The sequence below is a fragment of the Trachypithecus francoisi genome, unplaced genomic scaffold (assembly GCF_009764315.1).
Source record: "Trachypithecus francoisi isolate TF-2019V2 unplaced genomic scaffold, Tfra_2.0 Lachesis_group5, whole genome shotgun sequence".
Taxonomy (NCBI): domain Eukaryota; kingdom Metazoa; phylum Chordata; class Mammalia; order Primates; family Cercopithecidae; genus Trachypithecus; species Trachypithecus francoisi.
In genome coordinates this window covers 112,796,723-112,812,349 of record NW_022681470.1, presented here as the reverse complement: position 1 = coordinate 112,812,349, position 15,627 = coordinate 112,796,723, and the positions used below count along the sequence as shown (strand labels likewise).

At 44.3% G+C, this 15,627-nt stretch overlaps 1 protein-coding gene across 4 annotated transcripts in view; it reads left to right on the top strand.

The window, feature by feature from the left end:
* Positions 1–15,627, top strand: part of LOC117075709 (UPF0577 protein KIAA1324) — an 85,633-nt gene that overhangs the window by 2,663 nt on the left and 67,343 nt on the right. The window lies entirely within an intron of this gene.

Genomic DNA, 15,627 nt, shown 5'->3' with positions numbered 1-15,627 from the left:
ATGGTGAAAAACCAATTCAAGGTAGACCAGCATTTCTCTGTTCCTTTTTTTTATTTTTATTTTTTGAGACAGAGTCTCACTCTGTCAGCCAGGCCAGGCTGGAGTGCAGTGGCATGATCTCGGCTCACTGCAACTTCAACCTCCCAGACTCAAGCAATTCTCCTGCCTCAGCCTCCCAAGTAGCTGGGATTACAGGTGTGTGCCAATACACCCAACTAATTTTTGTGTTTTTAGTAGAGATGGGGTTCACCATGTTGGCCAGGCTGGTCTTGAACTCCTGACCTCAGGTGATCCGCCCACCTCAGCCTCCCAAAGTGCTAGGACTACAGGCGTGAGTCACTGCGCCCAGCCACTCTTCTCTGTTCTTGATCTTCATACGAATTTCTTGTGAGCTGGGATGTTGGGTGTTGATGGCAGGGACTCTTATCAGACCAAGGCTGATGCTAATGACAACAATATCGTTCCAGCCTTGTTCGTGAAAGCTGAGGATCTCTCTGGATGTAATCAGGAAACAGGTTTAGCTTGAGGCCTAAACTGAGGCGGCAGAGAACTGGAAGTTCTAGACTGCTGGACATGTGCTGGGGCTTGGCATTCCTCTCACAGTTTTATAATAATCAGGGTCACACATGGAACTAAACATCCTATATGATATTTGTTTTCACAAATCATTTCTTTAGCCCAGGCTGAGTGCTGGCTGCCAGCTAAAGGAGCGTTTCCCATGGTGCAGTGAAGCAAATCGAACGAAAGAGGAGCAGAAAGCTGCCTTTAACACGCTCTGCCTTGTCCTGAGGCTCCAGGGCTAATTGCCCTCAAAGGGGTTCCCCACTCTATATTGAAAAGCCCGGCCGGGCGCGGTGGCTCAAGCCTGTAATCCCAGCACTTTGGGAGGCCGAGACGGGTGGATCACGAGGTCAGGAGATCGAGACCATCCTGGCTAACACGGTGAAACCCCGTCTCTACTAAAAATACAAAAACTAGCTGGGCGAGGTGGCGGGCGCCTGTAGTCCCAGCTACTCGGGAGGCTGAGGCAGGAGAATGGCGTAAACCCGGGAGGCGGAGCTTGCAGTGAGCTGAGATCCGGCCACTGCACTCCAGTCCGGGCGACAGAGCGAGACTCCGCCTCAAAAAAAAAAAAAAAAAAAAAAAAAAAAAGAAAAGCCCATGGGTTAGGAATCTAGCAGACATGGATTGGAATAAAATTTGTTGAATGAGTGAGGCCATTTAGTAAGGATGCTACTTTGAGAAGTTAATTAACTTCTGTCAGCATCGAATCCCTGATCCGTGAAATGGGGGATGATAATACCTATCTCACAGGGCTGTTGTAGGAATTAAATTAAATTAAATAACACATGTGAAGTGCCTAGTGCATACTTCCTTGTTATATCATAGGTGCTTAATAAATGTTGGTAGGAGGAACATTTAAGTACACAGATAATGACATATAAATGATGACATAAGATTAACATGTGGTAAACAATGCAGGAGTGGCAATATAGAGGTTGATAGGAAAAGAGAGAAGAAAACTAATTCACGGCAGGGCACAGTGGCTCACACCTGTAATCCTAGCACTTTGGGAGGCCGAGGCTGGTGGATCACCTGAGGTTGGGAGTTCGAAACCAGCCCGGCCAACATTTAAACCCCCTCTCTACTAAAAATACAAAATTAGGCCGGGCGCGGTGGCTCACACCTGTAATCCCAGCACTTTGGGAGGCCGAGGTGGGCAGATCACGAGGTCAGGAGATCAAGACCATTTTGGCTAACACAGTGAAACCCCATCTCTACTAGAAATACAAAAAATTAGCTAGGCGTGGTGGCAGGCACCTGTAGTCCCAGCTACTTGGGAGGCTGAGGCAGGAGAATGGCAAGAATCAGGGAGGCAGAGCTTGCAATGTGCGCGCCACTGCACTCCAGCCTGGGCAACAGAGCAAGACTCCGTCTCAAAAAAACAAAACAAAACAAAACAAAATTAGCCGGGCATGGTGATGCATGCCTGTAATCCCAGTTACTTGGGAGACTGAGGCAGGAGGATAGCTTGAGCCTGGGAGGTGGAGGTTGCAGTGAACTGAGATTGCGCCATTGCACTCCAGTCTGGGCAACAAGAATGAAACTCCATCTCAAAAAAAAAGAGAGAAAGAAAACTAATTTAAACAGTTGGCACTTGACCTGCTTCTGTGATAATCAGTAGCATTTCAGTGGGCAGAGATGGAGGAAGGGTGTTTTCTAGATAGAGGAAGGAGCCTGACGAAAGGTCCACATGTGGAAAACGCAAATGATCCTGGGACTTGCAAGCAGACCAGCTGGCTGAAATGTGCAATAGTGTGAGCTACAAAGTTGATAAGGTTGAAAAATTCTAAACTAAGTGGAGAATCCCTGAAGGATTTCTGGCAGAGATAGCAGCCTAAGCAGAGTGGATTAGCATGATTATAAAGTAAGCATAGTTGAGGTGGGCCAACAGGTGAGAGCAGAGAGATAAGGCAAGGACACCAATGCCAAAGATATTACTGAAGTCAAAGAGGAGGTTAATAAAGGGACTGCACTGGGATGGAGACAGTGGAATACATGGAAAGGCATCCGTGTGAAAAACATGCTGATGGTAGAGGTTAGAGGATTTGGCAACTGACTGATGGTGTAGGGTGATGGTGATGGGTGGGTCAAGGATTTTTGTCAGGATTTTAGAGTGGGAGAATGGTAAGAGTTACTATCCAAAATGCAGAAAGAACAGCTTTAGGGAGGAGAGTGTTCCCTGTTTAGTTCTGATGTCCCTGGGATCAGCCCCCAGGGGAGAAAGTCCTGAGCCTTTGGCACGCTATTTCACTTCATGAGCACAGTGTCTAGGCTTTTCTATTTCCTCCTGTATTTGGTGGTTCTTCTTCTTCTTCTTCTTCTTCTTCTTTTTTTTTTTTTGATGGAGTCTCACTCTGTTCCCCAGGCTGAAATGCAATGCTGTGATCTCTGCTCACTGCAACCTCTGCCTCCCAGGTTCAAGCAATTCTGCTGCCTCAGCCTCCTGAGAAGCTGGGATTACAGGCGCCAGTCACCATGCCCAGCTGATTTTGTATTTTTATTAAAGATGGGGTTTCACCATGTTGGCCAGGCTGGTCTCAAACTCCTGACCTCAGGCAATCCACCTGCCTTGGCCTCCAAAGGTGCTGGGATTATAGGAGTGAGCCACCATGCCTGGCCTAATTTTTTTTTTTTTTTTTTTGAGGTAAGATCTGACTCTACTGTGAAGGCTAGAATGCAGTGGTGCCATCTCAGCTCACTGCAACCTCCCCGTCCCAGGCTCAAGCCATCCTCCCACCTTAGCTGGGATTACAGGTGTGCACCATCATGCCTGGCTAATTTTGTAGTTTTGGGGAGACAGGGTTTCTCCATTTGCCCAGGCTGTTCTCAAACTCGTGAGATCTAGTGATCTGCCTGCCTCGGCCTCCCAAATTGCTGGAATTACAAGTGTGAGCCACCAGACTCAGCCTGTTTTGTTTTTTTTTTTTTTCACATGTATGTCTCCCTAAACAATCTTATTTATATCTGTTTATTTTTGACCTTTATAAAAATATATTGCATTGTATATAGAGTTATAACATTTGCTTTTCTACCTCAACACTAAGCTTCTAAACTCATCTACATTATTGTATGTTACTATATTTTCTGCATTTTCAGTGTTATAAAATACTCCTTTGGTGAATATTCCACAATTTAAAAATTAGTTCTTCTGTTAATAGACATTTGGGTTTCCATTGTTTTGCTATTTCAAACAATGCTGCTATGGACATTGTTGAACCTGTCTTCTGGTGTGCAGGTACACATTTCTTGAAGGTATAAACCTAGAAGTGGGGTGCTGGGTTGTGGGGTGTATACAGATTCATCTTCACAGGAGAATGCCAAATTGTTTTCTGAAGTGAGGGAATTAATCATAATTTATTCTTCAGTGACTCCAGAGATTGGGATTCTATTAAGGACCTTAGTCACCACTATGGTCTGATGTTTGTGTCCCCCCCAAAATTCATACATTGATACCTAATCCTCAATGCAATGGTATTAAGAGGTGGGGCCTTTGGGAGGTGATTATATCCTATGGGATTAGTGCACTTATAAAAGAGGCGTGAGGGGCTGGGCACTGTGACTCATACCTGTAATCCCAGCATTTTGGGAGGCTGAGGCAGGCTGATCACTTGAGGCAAGGAGTTCAAGACCAGCCTGGCCAACATGTCGAAACCCTGTCTCTACAAAAAATACAAAACCTAGCTGGTGTGGTGGTGCATGCCTGTAATCGAAACTACTTGGGAGGCTGAGACACGAGAATTGCTTGAACCCGGGAGGCAGAGGTTGCAGTAAGCCAAGATCATGCCACTGTACTCCAGCTTGCGTGACAGAGCAAGACTCTGTCTTAAAATAAAATAAAAATAAATACAAGAGGCCCGAGGTAACTTTTTTGCCCCCTCCACTATGTGAGGACACATAGACAGCACCATCTCTGAGGAATGGGCCCTCACCAGACACCCAATCTGCTGCTGCCTCGATCTTGGACTTCCCAGCCTCCAGAGCTGTGAGCAATCAGTATCCATTGTTTATAAATTACCTAGTCTATGGTATTTTGTTATAGTAGACCAAACCGACTAGGCAGTCACTTTAGCCCCAGACATACTAAGTCAGGGCTTAACTGTGGGGCCACTCTCCCTTCACAAGTAACGCCATTTCTTCAGAGCTCTTGGGGGTCCTGTTTACCTCAACTTTTATAGCTCTTCCGTTTTCAGTTTTGTAATCTGATGTGTCTCAGGTTGGATGAGTTTTCTTCTATTTTGGAAACTCGACAGATGAATTCTCACTCAGATCACTCACTAAATAGAGTCTGGGTGAAAGCAACTTCTAGGGCTAGGCTTCTGGAAATTAGTAGCATCTTAAGGTCTCAGGGTAGGTACCATCTTAGGGTAAAACAGAAATGTCACTCAATAGGAGATATCTACTGCTCTCTACTCTATCTGAGAGGAGCCTTAGCTATTGTAATGTCTTTCAGGGAAGTGCACTGTGGGCAAAAATAACTCTTCATATCCAGATTTGGTACAGTTTACAAAATTTTGAAGTTTTTGGTACTTTTCTGTCCCTTTTCGCATTCTGTATTTCTTGAATTTTTTTCAAAGTTTTTTTTGAGATGGAGTTTCATTCTTGTTGCCCAGGCTGGAGTGCAGTGGTGTGATCTTGGCTCACTGCAACCTCCGCCTCCCAGGTTCAAGGGATTCTCCTGCCTCAGCCTCCCAAGTAGCTGGGATTACAGGCGCCTGCCATCACTCCCAGCTAATTTTTGTATTTTTAGTAGAGATGGTGTTTCACCATGTTGGCTATGCTGGTCTCAAACTCTTGACCTCGGGTGATCCACCCACCTCAGCCTCCCAAAGTGAGTGAGCCACTGTGCCTAGCTTTTTAATTATTACAATAAGAAAGTATCATTGTTATAAAAGCAATAAGGTTATTTAAAAATAGTATTCAATAGGCCAAAAAGGAATATGGAAATAATAGCCTTGAACTCCTGGCCTCGAAGGATTCTCCTGCCTCAGTCAGACTTTAGAGTTTCCCTTTCCATTCAGGATGAATCCTGAAAAGAGGAGGTTAATCCTGCATTAGACACTGGCGGGACTAAACTCTGAGAAAAGAACATTACCAAGAACTATCTAGCCCTGTGAAATTTAGACAATTTCTGCAAATACGGATCTTTCATACTCCAATGGCCCAATAATGGAGGTCTTCTTTGCCTGTGTATTACTTTTTTTTTTTCTTTTTTGAGACAGAGTCGCCTCTGTTGCCTAGGCTGGAGTGCAGTGGCACGATCTCAGCTCACTGCAACCTCCGCTTCCTGGGTTTAAGCAATTCTCCTGCCTCAGCCTCCTGAGTAGCTGGGAATACAGGCACCTGCCATCATGCCCGGTTCATTTTTGTATTTTTAGTAGAGACGGGATTACACCATATTGGCTAGGCTGGTCTCAAACTTCTGACGTTGTGATCCGCCGCCTTGGGCTCCCAAAGTGCTGGGATTACAGGCGTGAGCCACCGCAGCTGGCTTTTTTTTTTTTTTTTGAGACAGAGTCTTGCTCTGTCACTCAGGCCAGAGTACAGCAGTGCAATCTCAGCTCACTGCAGCCTCTGCCTGTCAGATTCAAGTAATTCCCATGCCTCAGCCTCCTGAGTAGCTGGGATTACAGGCATGCACCACCACACCCTGCCATGTTGGCCAGGCTGGTGTTGAACTCGCAACCTCAAGTGATCACCCTGCCTTGGCCTCTCAAAGTGCTGGGATTACAGGCGTGAGCCACTATGCCCAGCTTCAGATAACCTTTCCATTAAAAAAAAAAAAAAAGGCAGAATGCAGTGGCTCATCCCTGTAATCCCAGCACTTTGGGAGGCCAAGGCCAGCAGATCGCTTGAGCCCAGGAGTTTAAGACCAGTCTGGGCAACATAGCAAGACCCCATCTTTACAAAGCAGTTTTAAAAATTAGCTACGTGTGGAGGTCCATGCCTGTAGTCCCAGACACTAGGGAGACTGAGGTGGGAGGTTCACTTGAACCTGTGAGTTAAAAATTACAGTGAGCTGTGATCAAGCCACTACACTCCAGCATGGGCAACACAGTGGGACTCTCTCTCTAAAAAAAAAAAAAAAAAAAGGACTGGGTGCAGTGGCTGACACCTGTAATCCCAGCACTTTGGGAGGCCAAGGTGGGTGGATCACTTGAACTCAGGATCACTTGAGCCTGGGCAACATGGTGAAACCCTATCTCTACTAAAAATGTAAAAATTAGCTGGGCGTGGTGGTGTGTCCCTGTGGTCCCAGCTACTTGGGAGGCTAAGGTAGGAGGACCGTTTGAACCCAGAAGGCTGAGGTTGCAGTGGCACCAGAGTAAGACCCTGTCTCACAAAAAAGGTAGGGGGCTCTGTGTTAGTTAGCTTTTGCTATATAACAATCCACCCTGAGGCTTATTGTCTTAAACAGGACCCCTTGTTCAGCCCACAATCCTGTAGTTTGACTGGTCTAGGGCAGCATGGCTGATCTATGCTGGGATCCCTTGTGTGACTGTGGTCAGCTGGTAGATTGACTGCAAGCTAGATTACCTAAAATGCTTCACCCAGAGGTCTGACATTGACAGGCTGTTGAGTGAGGTACCCAGGTTCTCTTCTAGATGGCCACTTATCCTCCAGCAGGCTAGTTTACACTCATTTATAGGATGGTCTCAGAATTCCAAGTGCAGTAGCAGAGCAAGCCCCAGTGTGCAAGCTCTTCTCAAGCCTCTGTCCATGTCATCATTGCTAATGTCCTATTGGCCAAAGCAAGTCACATGGTCAGGCCATGACCTAGACTTCACTTCTCTATGGGAGCCCCTGCAAAGTCATTATGTAGGGGCATACATATGGGGATGGGAAGAATTTGTTGCCATTTTTGAAGCATACCACTAGGAAAAGCAGAGTTGATACAAATAACCAACCACTCCAATGGACCTATAGTTATAAATTTGGTTAAGCACTAGGAAAGAAAAATAAAGGATATGAGAGATTATTACAGAGACACCTACTTTACAGTATGCCACAAGATCTTTTTTTTTTTTTTTTTTTTTGAGACGGAGTCTTGCTCTTTCGCCCGGGCTGGAGTGCAGTGGCCGGATCTCAGCTCACTGCAAGCTCCGCCTCCCGGGTTTTACGCCATTCTCCTGCCTCAGCCTCCGGAGTAGCTGGGACTACAGGCGCCCGCCACCTCGCCCGGCTAGTTTTTTTGTATTTTTAGTAGAGACGGGGTTTCACCGTGTTAGCCAGGATGGTCTCGATCTCCTGACCTCGTGATCCGCCCGTCTCGGCCTCCCAAAGTGCTGGGATTACAGGCTTGAGCCACCGCGCCCGGCCGCCACAAGATCTTTTATATACTTTCAGCATCTTTCTATAATGATGACATATGAACATTTTTAATCACCGTATCTGTTGGTATAGATCACTGCTTTAGGAATGCAGCAAGAAAACTACAGCGCAGTATTCAAATTGCATACTCAAGGAAAAGCATACAAAGTGTTGATTTGAATGAGATGAACTTTAAATTTCTCTATTCCGTTTTGGCTTATTGAATACTATTTTAAAATAATCTTATTGTTTTTGCAACAATTATACTCTCTTATTCTAATAATTCAAGAAATACAGAATGCCAAAAAGACCACGAAACTTACCCAGAATTTCATAATTGGTTAAACTCATTGTAAACATTTCATTATATCTTTCCAGCTTTCTCTCCATACTGATAGACTTTCTAGACTTCTATATGTATGGATATAGATATATAATTTTTTTTGAGATAGAGTTTTTCTCTTGTCACCCAGGCTGGAGTGCAATGGCACAATCTTGGCCCACTGCAACCTCCACCTCCTGGGTTCAAGCGATTCTCCTGCCTCAGTCTTCCAAGTAGCTGGGACTACAGGCGTGGGCCACCATGCCCAGCTAATTTTTGTATTTTTAGTAGAGACAGGGTTTAACCATGTTGCCCAGGCTAGTCTCGAATTCCTGACCTCAGGTAATCTAGCCCCTCAGCCTTCCAAAGTGCTGGGATTACAGATGTGAGCCACCATGTCCAGTCATAAATATATAATTGTCCGTAAGTGTGATTATTCCATACATGCTGTTTCATAACCTGCTTTTTTCATGCAATAATATTGCAGGGGATTGCTACATGTTAATAAATATAAATAAATATATATATATATATATACATGTTAATAAATATAAATATATATCATCATTTTTCTCTTTAAGAGATAGAGTCTCACTATGTTGCCCAGGCTGGAGAGCAGTGACTATTACAGGTGTCATCATGGTGCAATATAACCTTGAACTCTTGGGCTCAAGGTATCCTCCTGCCTTAGGCTCAAGTAGCTGGGACTGCAGGCTTGTGCCACCACACCTGGCTACTTTATTATTTTTAAGGCTGCATAGAGTTCTGTAGGCTGTATGTAATATAGTTTATATAACTAACCAACTCAGATAACCAACCAATTTCTATTAGTATAAACAACACTGAAGTGAACACTTTTGCACATATAGTTGTAAACATTTGCTCAACTGTCATTCAGTTAACTCCTTAAATTATATTCTTAGAAATGAGGATTATTTGACCAAGGACATATATATTTCATATTGTTCCCTATTACTCAATTTATCTTTTGGAGAAATTGCATCAATTTTTACTTCTCATTAACCTTGCACACCCTCACCTTTTCTCACATCCTTGGCAATGCTATCAATCCTTTAAAACTTTCATAAACTAATAGGCAATACACACACATACTTCATTCTTGGTCCATAACTGAGGAATCCCACCAGTTTTCAAAAGGACCCTACTGGAGCTCCCATGTGACCTCAGAGCATTTCTAGGGGTTATTACTTCAATTGAGGGAGATTTTCTGGCTCCTCACCCTCCCACTTTTGCTTCCTTGTGTGTGGTCTCTTTTTTTTTTTTTTTTTTTTGAGAGAGACAGAATCTTGCTCTGTCGCCCAGGCTGGAGTATGCAGTGGTGCGATCTCTGCTCACTGCAACCTCCACCTCCTGGGTTCAAGTGATTTTCCTGCCTCAGCCTCCCAAGTAGCTGGGATTACAGGTGCCCACCAACACACTTGGCTAATTTTTGTATTTTTAGTAGAGATGGCATAACACCATGTTGGCCAGGCTGGTCTCGAACTCCTGACCTCAAATGATCCACCTACCTCAGCCTCCCAAAGTGCTGGGAGTACAGGCGTGAGCCACCATGCCCAGCTGGTAATTTCTGTATATTTTTAGTAAAGATGGAAGTTCTCTATATGTTGGCCAAGCTGGTCTCAAACTCCTGACCTCAAGTGATCCACCCCCACCCCCTTGGCCTCTCAAAGCGCTGGGATTGCAAATGTGAACCACCATGCCTGGCCAAGCAGTCTGTTTTTTTGTTTTTTGTGTTTTTTTTTTGAGTCAGAGTCTTGTTCCATCGCCAGGCTGGAATGCAGTGGCACAATTTTGGCTCACTACAGCCTCTGCCTCCCGGGTTCAAGCGATTCTCTTGCCTCAGCCTCCTGAGTAGCTGGGATTACAGGCATGCGCTACCACGCCCGGTTGTATTTTTAGTAGAGACGGGGTATCACCATGTTGGCCAGGATGGTCTCGATCTCTTGACCTCGTGATCTGCCCAGCTTGGCCTCCCAAAGTACTGGGATTACAGGTATGAGCCACCGCGCCCGGCCAAGCAGTCTGTTTTTAACCCTGCACAATCTGGATACACAATTTAGCACTTCCTAGGGTGCTAAGAATTCATCTTCATATATAAAAACACACATACCAAGCAAAAAACACCACCACTACAGCAAGATGATACTAATGAGCAACGTAGTCTTCACTAAGGACTTTTTTTTTCCAGGAGGAAAAGTTTTAATTTATTCACAGAAACAGAATAAAAATCCCCATACATCATTCTTAATCTTCCAAATCCCTTCTCAGCTGCTTCCTCTCCACCCAACCAGGAGTAAAGTGTTCCACCCTTCTCCCACACTACACCAGCCTCCTCTCTTCCCTTTCACATTTCCCAACTTAGGTGGTCCCAGGGAGAAGCTCGTTTGGCTTGGGAAGCCGAGTCGATACTTACAAATAACCATTCCAATTGACTTGTAGTTATACATTTCGTTAAGTGCTCTGCAAGAAAAGTGAAAGATATGATGAGAGATTATTTCAAGGAGACTTAGATGGGGAAAGTGAGAGCAGGCCTTTCTGAGGAGTGAGTTTAAGCATGGATCTGAAGGGTGTGGAGGAGTTTGGCAGGCAAATATGAGGAACAAACTCAGCCTGGTGCTCAGAGAATGGACAGAAAGCCAGTGTAGCTGAACCACATAAACTTACACTTGTAAAATAAAAAAGTGCAAGGCCAGGTGCAGTGGCTCACCACTGTAATCCCACGTATGATCCTTAAAAAAACAAAACAAGCAATACAGGAAAGTACAAGTAAAGAAAATAAAAATTTACCCCAATTTTCATCACTCAGAAATAATTCTAAAAAAGCCCTTTTTTTTGAGATGGAGTCTCGCTCTGTCGCCCATTCTGGAGTGCAGTGATGCGATCTCAGCTCGGTACAACCTTTGCCTCCCGGGTTCCAGCAATTCTCCTGCCTGGTCTCCCGAATAGCTGGGATTACAGGCACGTTCCACCATGCCCAGCTAAATGTTGTATTTTTAGTAGAGATGGAGTTTTTTGATGTTACCCAGGCTGGTCTCGAACTCCTGACCTCAAGTGATCAGCCTGCATTGGCCTCCCAAAATGCTGGGATTACAGGTGTCAGCCACCATGCCTGGCCTGTAGCATGGATTTTTAATGACATCAATAGCCTTCTCCATCTGTGGTCAGCTGATAGGCTCGGACAGCTTTGGCTGTAAGAAAGGCCAAGAGTGCTCATTTTCACCAGGGAATCACTGAGACATGGAGAGCCAGGCTCAAGAGCTTGTCTGCTTTGTCAGGCTGCCAGCTTGTCCAGATCAGGGCAGATGGGCCGGGTGGAGAATTCTGCCAAATTTTTTGAAAATAAGTGAAACTCATCTTTTCCTCAGTCTGTATTGTCCCTCTGGTGAGTGATAAAAATTGGGCTGTTTGTCACATTTCTTTCTTAAGCTCTCCTTCTATGTCATACCAGATAAAGAACACAAGAGATAATTATAGTCAGTGCTTGACAACTGCTGAAAATACGAAAATATATTTTCATACTTCCTAGGCCCTCCACTACACAAATTCTTTTTTCTTTTTCTTTTTCTCTTTTTTTTTTTTTTTTTTTTGAGATGGAGTCTTGTTCTGTCACCAGGCTGGGGTGCCATGGCGCAATCTCGGCTCACTGCAACCTCCACCTCCCAGGTTCAAGAGATTCCCCTGCCTCAGCCTCCCAAGTAGAAGGGACTACAGGTCCATGCCACCATGCCTGACTAATTTTTTGTATTTTAGTAGAGACTGGGTTTCAGCATGTTAACCAGGATGGTCTTGATCTCCTGACCTTGTGGTCCACCCGCCTTGGCCCTCCAAAGTGCTGGGATTACAGGTGTGAGCCACCACACCCGGCCTTCAAATTCTTTCAAGACTGAGAAGCCTGATATGATGTTACCTTTTTATTTTATTTATTTATTTTTTTGAGACAGGGTCCTACTCTTCACCCAGGCTGGAGTGCTGTGGCATGATCACTGTTCACGGCAGCCTCGAGCTCCTGGGCTCAAGTGATCCTCCCACATTAGCCTCCTGAGTAGCTGGAACTACAGGCACATGTCACCACACTCGGCTAATTTTTAAATTTTTTCAGAGACTAGGTCTCACCGTGTTGCCCAGTCTGGTCTTGAACTCCTGGGCTCAGGTCATATCCTCCCACCTTGGCCTTCCAAAGTGGTGGGATTGCAGGCATGAGTCACTGCACCTGGCCTGCTTTTTTTTTTTTTTTTTTCAAGTCTTTTCTTTGAGACAAGAGTCTCATTCTGTCACCCAGGCTAAAGTGCAGTGGCGTGATCTCAGCTCACTGTAACCTCTGCTTCCTAGGTTCAAGGGATCCTCCAGCCTTAGCCTCCCGTGCAGCTGGGATTACAGGCACATGCCACCATGCCCAGCTAAGTTTTATATTTTTAGTAAAGATAGGGTTTCACCATGTTGGCCAGGCTGGTCTCGAACTCCTGACCTTAAGTTATCCACCTGCCTTGGCTTCTCAAAGTGCTGGGATTACAGGCATCAGCCACTGCACCTGGTCTTATTAAAGGCACTTTTAAAAGATCCACAAAACTATGCAGTATGAAAAATAAAATAAATTGAGTTTCATAGGCCTAGAATGTGGTTTTCTAAGTGTGAACCTTACTGCTAATACAAAATGAAACGCAAACAAAAAAATCGGACTCTAATTTTGATAAACCTGCATGCTAATTGGAGCAGCCCTTTCCTGACCTGATGCAAAACAATAAAGGAAAACTGAAATTGCCTAATTTTGTGCTTGGAATCAATTACTTTGACCTCCCATCCCAATCACATGAAAATAGAGTGGCTAGTAACCCACTCTGGGGAGTGTCACCTAGATGTAAAACTGTCACTTCATACCATTGCTGGTGTTGGGGTGAATCTTAGTGGTCCTGCAGTCCCAAAGCATCCTTGCCTACAATACCTGGATGGGCGCTTATCTTTTGGTAGGCCTGAACCTTTCTGGTAATGAGGAGCTCACTATTTCTAAAGGAAAACTGTTCCATTGGGGTAAAAAAGTATTAATTTTTAAACATTGGTAGTTAAGCAGTTGTTGAATATTTTGAGCCAAAATTTGTCGCCTCCCTTTCTAGCTTTTATATGCTTCAGAATTTTCTCCTTTAGGTTTGAGACCAGAGCCCGAATGGATCTAAACAGGCTCTTTGCACTGCTCTGCAAATTCTCTCATTTTTTGTTGCCCAAGACCAAGGATATTATCTCCATAGAGTGCCATTTCCCAGCTTATTAAATAAGAGAAATCATCAGTTTCCTAAAGGTTAGACTGAGAATCTGAGCCCTGAACATTTAACATCTACCTGTAGCTCATTCTGGGATGCATTTCAGAAAGCAATTTAAGATTAATCTCCAGCGGCCACTGTACTAAGAATAAGAAAGTGCAAAATTCTTTCCTAAGACGTTGTGAGTTGTTAGAACGCATAGAAGGTTGTTAGACACTAGAAAGGAGTCTTGAAGAAATTGTGGACATTCTTTAACTGAAATGCCTTTAAAATCTTACAGATACCCATTATCTTCCATTGAGGAGAAAGGATTATGCGAACCCTGGAGGGGCTTTAGAATCCAAATGTCTGATGCAGGGAAAGGAAACGTCTTTGCCTTTAACACAAGAAGCTTCACATCTACGAGTTGAGCAACATAACCGGTCACTTGATGACCACATTATCTCTGACATTTATTTCCTCAACATAACCGGTCACTTGATGACCGCATTATCTCTGACACTTATTTCCTCCTTCTAATACCCTTTCTGTTTTTTATTCCTGTTAGGAATATTGACAAATACTGTCCATTTTGGTACCTGCTTCCAGAGAACAAGTATCAGAGTATTTTACAGTCTGAAGATGTTAGTGACAGATTGCCTCTAGGGCTCATGGGTCATTGTCATGTTTTTGTTTTTACCAAATAGTTATTTTTCCTCTTATAGTTTTAATTTTTAATCCTCTGAAATTTAAAATAATCCCCTCATTAAGTATTTATTAAACATAATGGGCTGAAAGTGACATAGAAGAATTACATGATAGAAAACCAACTTTGGGCTGGGCGCAGTGGCTCACATCTGTAATCCCAGCACTTTGGGAGGCTGAGGTGGGTGGATCACCTGAGGTCAGGAGATCAAGACCAGCCTGGCCAACATGGTGAAACCCCATCTCTACTAAAAATACAAAAATTAGCTGGGCGTGGTGGCACACGCCTGTAATCCTAGCTACTTGGGAGGCTGAGGCAGGAGAGTTGCTTGAATCCAGGAAGTGGAGGTTGCAGTGACCCGAGATCATGCCACTGCTCTCCAGCCTGGGTGACAGAGTGAGACTCCGACTCAAAAACACCAAAAAGACAAAAAAACAAAAAAACCCCAGCTTTGATGGAACATACAGCCTTTAAGGGAATGAGTGGTTGCAGGCAGTTACAGAGCGAGATCAAGTGTGTGATAGAATGAGGCCAGTTGGAAGGAGCAGTGGATAGAGTGCAGCCTCTGGAGATGGGGTTCATACCCCAGTTGGAGCGTCCCTCACTGTGAGACTCAGGCAAACTGCTGAATCTCAGCATCTCATTTACCAAAGGAGCTAATCCTATTTAACTTGAAAGACCACTGTGAAAATTAGAAAGGAGAAATAAGACATGCACTAGTTGTATGAGTTACCTTGGGCTGCCTCAACAAAGTATCACAAACTGGGTGGTTTAAAGCAACAGAAATTAATTTTCTTGCAGTTCCACAAGCCAGGAGTCTAAAATCAAAGCCCTCTGAAGGCTCTAGGGAAGAACATTCCTTGTCTCTTCTAGCCTCTGGTGGTTGCCAGCAATCCTTGGCTGTCCTTGGCTTATAGCTTCATCACTCCAACCTCTGACTTCACTGTTTCATGGCCTTCCTCCTGGGTGTGTCTCTGGGTCTTCACATGACATAAGGCCTTGAAATTAGGGCCCATCCTAATCCATTATGATCTCATCTTAACTAACTGTATCTGCAAAGAAGATTACATTCTGAGCTCCAAGGTGGGCAGGAATTTTGGAGGGACACTATACAACCCAGTGCACTGGCACATAGTATAGACTCAATAAGTAGAAATTGTTATGGTTATCAGGTGCCAAAGCACCAATGAGCAGAGAAAAATTATTTGTATGGTTGGAGTGGTTAAGGAGAGCTTCACAGAAGAAGTAAGAGTCATGGAAGGTTTCAAAGAAGTAGTAAAATTTAGATAAGAACTAAAAATGTGTAGAGTCTATCAGGTGGGAAGAATAGCATATCAATATTTATTTTATTTTTAAAATTATACATACATATTTTTATTTTTATTGAAAATAGAGACAAGGGCTCACTATGTTGCTCAGGCTGGTCTCCAACTCTTGAGCTCAAGTGATCCTCCCACCTCGGCCTCCCAAAGTGC